The sequence below is a fragment of the Oryctolagus cuniculus genome, chromosome 13 (assembly GCF_964237555.1).
Source record: "Oryctolagus cuniculus chromosome 13, mOryCun1.1, whole genome shotgun sequence".
NCBI classification, from domain to species: domain Eukaryota; kingdom Metazoa; phylum Chordata; class Mammalia; order Lagomorpha; family Leporidae; genus Oryctolagus; species Oryctolagus cuniculus.
This window is the reverse complement of record NC_091444.1, coordinates 37710814-37719641: the sequence shown is the minus strand read 5'-3', so window position 1 is coordinate 37719641 and position 8828 is coordinate 37710814.

The window sequence follows — 8828 nt, the reverse complement described above, 5'->3', positions numbered from 1 at the left end:
CTTTTGGAAATAGAGCCCCAGAGCCTTGCTAATAGATAGGGTCTGTGTAGAGAAGGGAAAGAGGAGAATTAAGAATGGTTGATAGGTCTGGGGCCAAGCAACTCTGATGTCACTAGCTGGGTGAGGAAGATGGGGAAGGAGGAAGAAACTGTTCGGGCGTGGAATGGGGGTGAGGGCTTTGGTGTTAGGCACGTGATGTCTTCCAGGTGGACCAGTCATTTCGGTGCAGATGTGAGGCAGTAGGTGTGTGGAGTCTGGAACTGGAAGCCATGGAGGTGAATTGGGGCATAGCCAATTCATGGTGGAGCTTTTAATCTGAAGTAGATCACTTAGGGAGAGAAAGTGTGACTTGAACATGTTACTTAGGTTTTCTGACCTTGATTTTGTTTTTAAATTCCATTTATTGATTTCTTTGAAAGGCAGAGTAAAGGGAACAGGCAAGGGGGGTAAGAGAGAGAGACCAGAGAGAGAGATCTTCTATCTGCTAGTTTACTCCCCAAATGGCCACAACACCAAGGGCTGGGCCAGACTGAAGCCAGGAACTCTGGAACTCCATCCAGGCCTTCCACATGAGTGGCAGGGCCATCGTCTGCTGCTTTCCCACATAAGTTAGCAGGGAGCTGGATTAGAAGTGGAACAACCTCAACTTGAAGCAGCACTCCACCAAAATTACAGCTCCTGACTTTGATTTTGAGCCTTCTATAAACTAGGTTTTATAATACCTATCTTGCAAAGTTGTTGTAAGAATTAACTTAGATAATGTGTGTGAAAGCAATGAGCAATGTTCATGGTTGATTCTAAAGAAATGCAATTTTCTTAGCTCCATCTCATTTTATTTGGCAACAGAAGTGTTCATGTGAACCATTAAAATCAGATGCATTCAAAATGAGTTTAGGAATGACCATTTTTCTGATTGACTGATTGATTTCCAAAAAATTATTCTTGAAGGATTTTGTAGAATGTGCCATGAGGCATGGATCAGGAAGAATTTACATCGCATTCCTCTGCCAAGAGAACCCAGATTCCTCAGACAGATGTGTGCATGAGGGTGGGTGTGGTGCAGCCATAAGAGAGGAAGGCATAGGAGAAGAAATTCTATCAGGTGGCCGATAATGTTAAGGGATGGTGTTACTGGCTAGAAATCAACACATAATGAGCTTGGAGTTCATCTGGGATGATGAGCTCCTGCTGGGTTGCCCTGGGGGCAGTGCCAGCCCAGTGGCTGAAGCTGGAGAGTTAATGTAGCTCCAGAGTGAGGTTGGAACAAGAGCTGGAGATCTAAGGGTCCCTCATGGAGGAAATTGTTGGAGCCTTGAGATTGGAAGAGGACATCGACAAGATGTCTGTAAAGAAGGTTTTTTCACGTGATTAAGTTTGGTCTCCCTATTGGATGGTAAACTGCTCAATTGCTCTTCCACTTTCTTGAAGCTAAGTTGGTAAGTTGCCTTGCCTCTCTTAGCATCAACTCTAAAAGGGACTAATAACATCTGCCACACATGTTGTTGTGAGGACTAAATGAGGTCATCTATTACAGTGGTTAGCTTGGTGCTCGGCCCACAACAGGTGCTCCATGAACATTGAGTGTTATCTTCATTCTGTGTATCTGATGCACCAGACACTGGGCAGCCTGACAAACATACAGAAAGGAGCTCGTGATCCCTAGCATGAAGGGGAACAGGGCCTGTCCTCCTGGAATCCAGCCTCAGGTGCCCAGCATGACATGGTCACTGCTTCCTTACTGGGGCTGGAAGCCATCCGCACCACCTAGGAGTCACCTAAGCGGAACCTGACCACTGTAGCTTGCACTCCACTGGTCTGTGCCTTTAGAGAGGGAAAGTGAAGACAAGGTTAATTAGATTGCCCTGAGTGTCCCGATGCCAGCAAGAAAGCCCTCAGGTGTCTGATATGTCAGTAGCTTCAGGCTGTATCTGAATTATATTTAGGGCCATAAGAAATCAGCCCCTAGGGCCTGAGTCTCTGGCTCAGCCTCAAAGAAATCCATGGACAAGGAGTGCTTGATTCTTGACCTTCCAGCTTCTCGCTCTCAGAAGCCTAGGACAACATGCTGAGGTGTGCTTGTGTTCTTCTAGAAGCGCAACCTCTGGGGCAGGCATTTGGCATAGCAGTTAAGACGCTGGTAGAGACACTCACATTCCACGTGGGAGCATCTGAATTTGAGTCCTGGCTCTGCTCCTGATGCTGGTTTCTTGCTATATGTACCCTGGGAGGCACCAGGTATTGGCTCAAGTAGTTGAATTCCTGCCACCATCCGTGGGAGACCCGGATCGAGTTCTGGGCTCCCGGCTTGAACTTTGCCTGGCCCTGGCTCTGGGGAGTGAACCAGCAGGGGTGTGTGTGTGTGTGTGTGTGTGTATGTGTATTTGTTTCTTTGTCTCTGCCCCTAAAATAATTTTTTAAAAAAAGCAATCACCACCCACCTCATATCCATTTTTCACGCACCTCTCACCTGCCAGTTTTTCCTAAGTAGTTTGAAGGTTCAGGGAAGGCTGTTTTGCTTTCACAACCAGGAAGACTGGATTTGGCCATTGTTTGGAGAACAGTAACCATTGCCCCTACCTCCCCTGGCCTGGCAATCTACAAATGTCTCTGACACCTCAAAGAAAGATTAATTTTGATGGAATTCCCAGTGTAGAGAGAAGCTACGAGAATGGCATGAAAAATGTTGCTCAACTGTCCCAATGTTAACACCTTACTACAGTTGCTTTATTCCTTTCTTTCTTCCACACACAAGGATACTTTTAAAGGTTCATGGAAATTAAAATATATGTTTATTTTGGTGCAAAAATATTTGAAATCAATGCATGTTTTTTTCATAATATACATTTCCATGAACTTCTTGAAGAGTTGGTATGTTGACATAGGATAAAATTGATGCAATGCTGTTTCCCAATCTAGAAACCTTACTCAGATTTCACCAACTTTCCTGAAAATATCCTTCGTAGGAAGAAGACCCAGGACCAGGCACTCCATTGCTGCATCTCTTTAGCCTTCTCCAATGTGGGATGATAACTGAGTCTCTTCATACTCGCGGGGCTGGCGCTTTTTCATGAAATAGGCCAGTTGTCTTTGTAGAAAGTCTGTTCGCCTGAGCTTGTCTGATGTCTCTTCACCATTGCTCGCAGGTCAAGGGCTCTCAGCCATGACGTGGTGGGAGTGGTGTTAACGTTCGGGAGGCACCTGCTGCGCCCGTCTCATTGCACGTGATGTTAACGATGATTGTTTGGTTAGGAAGACTGCCAAGTTTCTCTGCCGTAACATTATTTTACATGAACATTGCTGGGGGGGGCATTCATTCTGCCCTTTCTGGGGACATGCTGAAGAACCTCTGAACCTGGTTAACAGTGCCAGACTCTCTGGTGTGGGTTTTTAGGAGGATAGGAGAAGGAGAGAGAAAGAATGTGGCCCACCCATCAGCCATGGCAGCTGCACCTGCTACCTAGTCATGACCACAAGGGGCTCCCCTAGGGACACCCAGAGGCAGCCTTGCAGGCATCTGCAATCTCACATGAGTAGGTGAAGATCAGAACCAGGTGAAATTGAGGGGTACCTCATGGTAGAGGCTGGAGATCCCACAGGACATGAGTTACAATCTGTGTGGCACTTTGGCCTGGCAACTATTCTCTGAAAAACTATATTAGTCACAGTAGAGGTGGTGCTTGGTTTAATTCACAGCATGGTGCCAAACTGGCCATTTCGTTCCATCTGCCATCCTCCCACACTGTCAACACAGCTTGGTTGCCTCCTGTTCATTCATCTGTCCTTCCTTAGGGTTTGAATGGTGATACTGTGTTTACCCCCAAAGGCATCAACTTGGAACTAGGCGCTTGCAGAGGATGACAACTGCATGCAAAGGCTTACTTCAAAGATGCGCAAGGAAGAGAGACCATGGTGATATGTGGTTCCCCGGGGAAAGCAGCTTCCCCAAATCTACCAATTAGCGCCCCAGGGAATATTCAATCCCATCTTTCATTTAATTGAAGAGCAGAACGTTATTATCCCTGGCATGGGAAGAAGATGCTAAAGAAAATTTACAATGGAATTAATGTGTTGTGGAAGCAAAGATAACTTGAGCTTCCTAAATTACACCTCACAATCAAGCCCTGTGCATCTGTCTTCAAGAATGAAGACATACTACATTAGGAAGCCTTCCCTTGAAATGCTGGGTGTGTTTTCCATTGTGTACACTTTAGTAATTTTCATTTAGAAGTCACTGGTGGAACGGTGTTTCCTACAATACAGTCTTTACATCAAGCTTTCAAAACATGCCGAGTTACAAAGCACAGCACAGGTGCTCGCTCTCATTCTTGTTCTCCCTCTCACTCTTTCTCTTACTTTTTTTTTTTTTTAAAGATTTATTTATTTGAAAGGCAGAGTTATAGAGAGGCAGAGACAGAGAGATAGAGGGAGGTCTCCCATCCACTGGTTTACTCCCCCAGATGGCTGCAACTGCTGGAACTACGCTGATTCAAAGCCAGGAGCCAGGAGACTCTTCCGGGTCTCCCACGTGGGTGCAGGGGCGCAAGGACTTGGGCCATCTTCTACTGCTTTCTCAGGCCATAGCAGAGCTGGAACGGAAGTGGAGCAGCCTGTTCTTGAACCAGTGCTGATGTAGAATGCTGGCACTGCAGGCGGTGGCTTTACCTGCTACACCACAGCACCGGCCCCACTGATTATTTCATTAAAAAAAAGATTTATTTATTTATTTGAAAGTCAGAGTTACACAGAGAGAAGAGAGGAGACAGAGAGAGAGAGAGAGAGAGAGAGAGACAGAGAGAGGTCTTCCATCTGATGGTTCATTCCCCAATTGGCCACAATGGCCGGAGCTGCGCCAATCTGAAGCCAGGAGCCAGGAGCTTCTTCCAGGTCTCCCACACGGGTGCAGGGCCCCAAGGACTTGGGCCATCATCCACTGCTATCCCAGGCCATAGCAGAGAGTGGGATTGGAAGTGGAGTAGCTGGGACATGAACCTGCACCCATATGGGATGCCCGTGCTTCAGGCCAGGGCATTAACCCACTGCACCACAGTGCCGGCCCCCTGACTACTTCTTTTATTTATTTATTTATTTTTTGACAGGCAGAGTTAGACAGTGAGAGAGAGAGACACAGAGAAAGGTCTTCCTTTTTTCTGTTGGTTCACCCCCCAAGTGGCCGCTACGGCCAGCACAGTGCGCTGATCTGAAGCCAGGAGCCAGGTGCTTCCTCCTGGTCTCCCATGCGGGTGCAGGGCCCAAGGACCTGGACCATCCTCCACTGCACTCCCGGGCCACAGCAGAGAGCTGGACTGGAAGAGGAGCAACCGGGACAGAATCCGATGCCCTGACCAGGACTAGAACCCAGGGTGCTGGCGCTGCAGGCGGAGGATTAGCCTAGTGAGCCGTGGCACCGGCCCCTCTGGTTACTTCTTAAGGGATGTTGTTGATGCTTTGAGACAAGGCTATTCCTGTCTCAGGCCTGAGCGGTGCTCCAGGGACCCAGACACCTGCCTAATCTAGGGGGTAGGCAGTAAGGGGCCTGCTGCCTTGAGAAGCTGCCTGTGCAAAGGCCTTCAAGTCCCCGGTGTGCAGAGGTCATCTCACCTGGATCTGAGGGTCACTCAGAGCGCACACAAAACAGCTGTCCAAGAGCCCTGACCTGGCCAGCAGGGACCATCTCACAGAGCTGTAACATTTCAATTTCAGTAAATATTTATTGGCAGCCAACACTGGAACAGATGCTCTGGGATGAGAGTTCAGGAAATCTAAACAGTGGCTGCCTTCAAAAGACAGACTGCCTGCTTGGGACTCAGCTAACATTTACTGAGCAAAAATGGTGCGAGTGTGAGCACAGCCTGGGGCTGGAATCACAGGCTCTGTATTCCAGCCAATCCTGAAATCCAGTCCCTTGGGGCGTGCTGTGTGACCTCTCGGTGCCTCTGGGTTTTCAAAGTGGAAAATAGCAATCCTTACAGTCAAGGTTAATGAGGGAATGGATACAATGCACTTGGCCCAGAGTCTGGTGCAGAGTAAGCACACTCAACGGTAGCTGGTTTTATTTGGTTAATATTTTCAAGATTTATTTTATTGATTTGTAAGGCTAAAATACAGAGAGAGAGAAGGGGAAAGAGAGAGAGAGAGATCTTCCGTCCGCTGATTCACTCCCTAAATGGCAGTGGCTGGGGCTGGGCCAGGCCTGTGGGGAGCAACTCGGACTAGACTGTTACTGGAATTAAGACTTATTCTATGCATCTGCTCTCCCACAATATGGCGCTGGGAGAGGAGGAAACAGCTTCTACACAGCTGCCTCCAGTTCAACCAATAAACAGCAGGACCTGCTCCTGATTGGAGGAGAGCAGCGTACTCAGCGTGTGGGTAGCAGAGTTGGGATTGGTGGAAGAGGACTATAAAGGAGGAGAGAGACAACATGCACCAGGAACATCTAAAGGGAACACCTGAGCAGCCCCCGAGAGAGCCGGCCGGCGGTGCGCCGCTCCCCCGTGGAAGTGGGGAAAGTGGCAGGGGGAACCGCCCTTCCACAGAGGTGGAAGGGTCGGTAGCCAACCCGGGAAGAACCAGCAGCAAACCCGGGGAGGGCCAAGCAGACAAAAGAACAGCGCAGGGTCTAGTGTCGTTCCTCCACGAAGAGGGGGAGCGACATAATGGTGCCATGACTCGGATAGGAAACTTAGGAGGGAAGAAACGGGAAGAAGTGGAAAATACCGGAGAGAGAGACTAGCAAAGAGCCTAGGGAAAAGCCGGACAGAAAAGGTGCCAGAAGAAGCTATCGAAAGCCTAGGCATAGACTCGGATACGGACTATGGCGGGGAAGCTGGGAGAAATCTCTAAGGTCGAAAGCGAAAGTGAAAGCTAGAACAGACTTGGATACGGACTGTGGGGAGAAGCCAGGAGAAATGAGAGGGGAATATTGTTGGAAGAAAAGTTAGGAAACATACCGGGTAGAGAAAAATATGTTAGGGAGGATGAAGCCGCGGGGGCAGGCTGAGGTGGAGACGTAAGCTAGCTTGGGATTCTTCAAGTCAGCTCGGGGAGCAAAAGGCGAAAAGCTAAAACTAGAGGCGGACGCGTAAGCCAGGTTGGAATCCGTCAGATTATCCTGGGGAGCAAAAGACGGGAAGCCAAACCGAAAGGCGCAGACGTGAGCTAGGTTGAATTCGCCAGGTTAGCCCGGGGAACTTAGACTGAATACCGGTGGCGGAAACGTGAGCTAGGCTGTGTGACTCGTGGAAGCCGCTGTGCGCAGAGAGAGCACGCGGGGCACAAGTGGGGAGAGCGCACGGGGCGCGAATAGATAGGGAACGTGGGGCTAGCGCTGGGGCCATGGTGCAGTCGCGAAGGGCGCGGAGACCGTGGAGCGCGCAAAGCCGGGAAGCAGCGCAGAGCCGGGAAGCCGCGGGGATAAGAGAAACAGAAGTTTAGAAGTAAAATGAGAGAAATAGGAATGCTGGCAGATAGAAGTAAAATAGGAGAGAGAGGAATGCCCGGAGATAGAGAAATAGAGAAAAATAAGGCCTCCCCACAACATGGCAATGAGAGAGCTTGGATTCGGTCTGCCTGATTAGTAAGACGATAAGCACCTGTGGGCGGCTGCAGGTCACCAAAGACAGGCACGTTATCAACACCAATAAGTCTCCCCACAATACGGCAATGAGAAGGCTTGGATTCGGTTTGCCTGATTGGTAGGGCTTGTAAGCACCTGCAGGCAGTTCTAGCAGAGCAGAGCATGCGCTGCAGGGCACCGAACACAGGCATGCATCAGTGCCTAAAAACCTCCTCACAACATGGCGAAGAGAAGACCCGGATTCGGTTTGCCTGATTGGTAGGGCTTGTAAGTACCTGTGAGCAACTCTAGCAAGCAGAGCAGAGTGTGTGCCGCGGGGCACCGAAGACAGGCGCGTATCAACGCCAAAAATAAAAAGAAAGGGGGAATTGTGGGGAGCAACTCGGACTAGACTGTTACTGGAATTAAGACTTATTCTTTGCATCTGCTCTCCCACAATATGGCGCTGGGAGAGGAGGAAACAGCTTCTACACAGCTGCCTCCAGTTCAACCAATAAACAGCAGGACCTGCTCCTGATTGGAGGAGAGCAGCGTACTCAGCGTGTGGGTAGCAGAGTTGGGATTGGTGGAAGAGGACTATAAAGGAGGAGAGAGACAACATGCACCAGGAACATCTAAAGGGAACACCTGAGCAGCCCCCGAGAGAGCCGGCCGGCGGTGCGCCGCTCCCCCGTGGAAGTGGGGAAAGTGGCAGGGGGAACCGCCCTTCCACGGAGGTGGAAGGGTCGGTAGCCAACCCAGGAAGAACCAGCAGCAAACCCGGGGAGGGCCGAGCAGACAAAAGAACAGCGCAAGGTCTAGTGTCGTTCCTCCACGAAGAGGGGGAGCGACAAGGCCAAAGGCAGGAGCCAGGAGCCAGGAGCTTCTTCTGGGTCTCCCACATGGGTGCAGGGGCCCAAGCACTTGGGCGATCTTCTAGTGCTTTCCAGGTGCATCAACTGAGAACTGGATTGGAAGCAGAGCAGCCGAGACTCGAACCAGCGCCCATATGGGATGCCAGCGCTGCAGGTAGAGACAACCTTCTATGCCAGCCCCAGCCCCAACAGTAGATGTTTTTGATGAGCTTCCACGTGCTAGACACATTCACCCACGTGGCTTCCCACCAACCCATGAGTCCTGTACAGCTAGGCCCCAATCACAGACATGGCCACTTGAGGCCAACAAGGCAGGGGTGTGCTGGTGATCAGCGGCTCATCAGCAATGCAGCTGCACTTGACCCGGGTCTTCTGGCTGCACGGCTGGATGCTGTCCT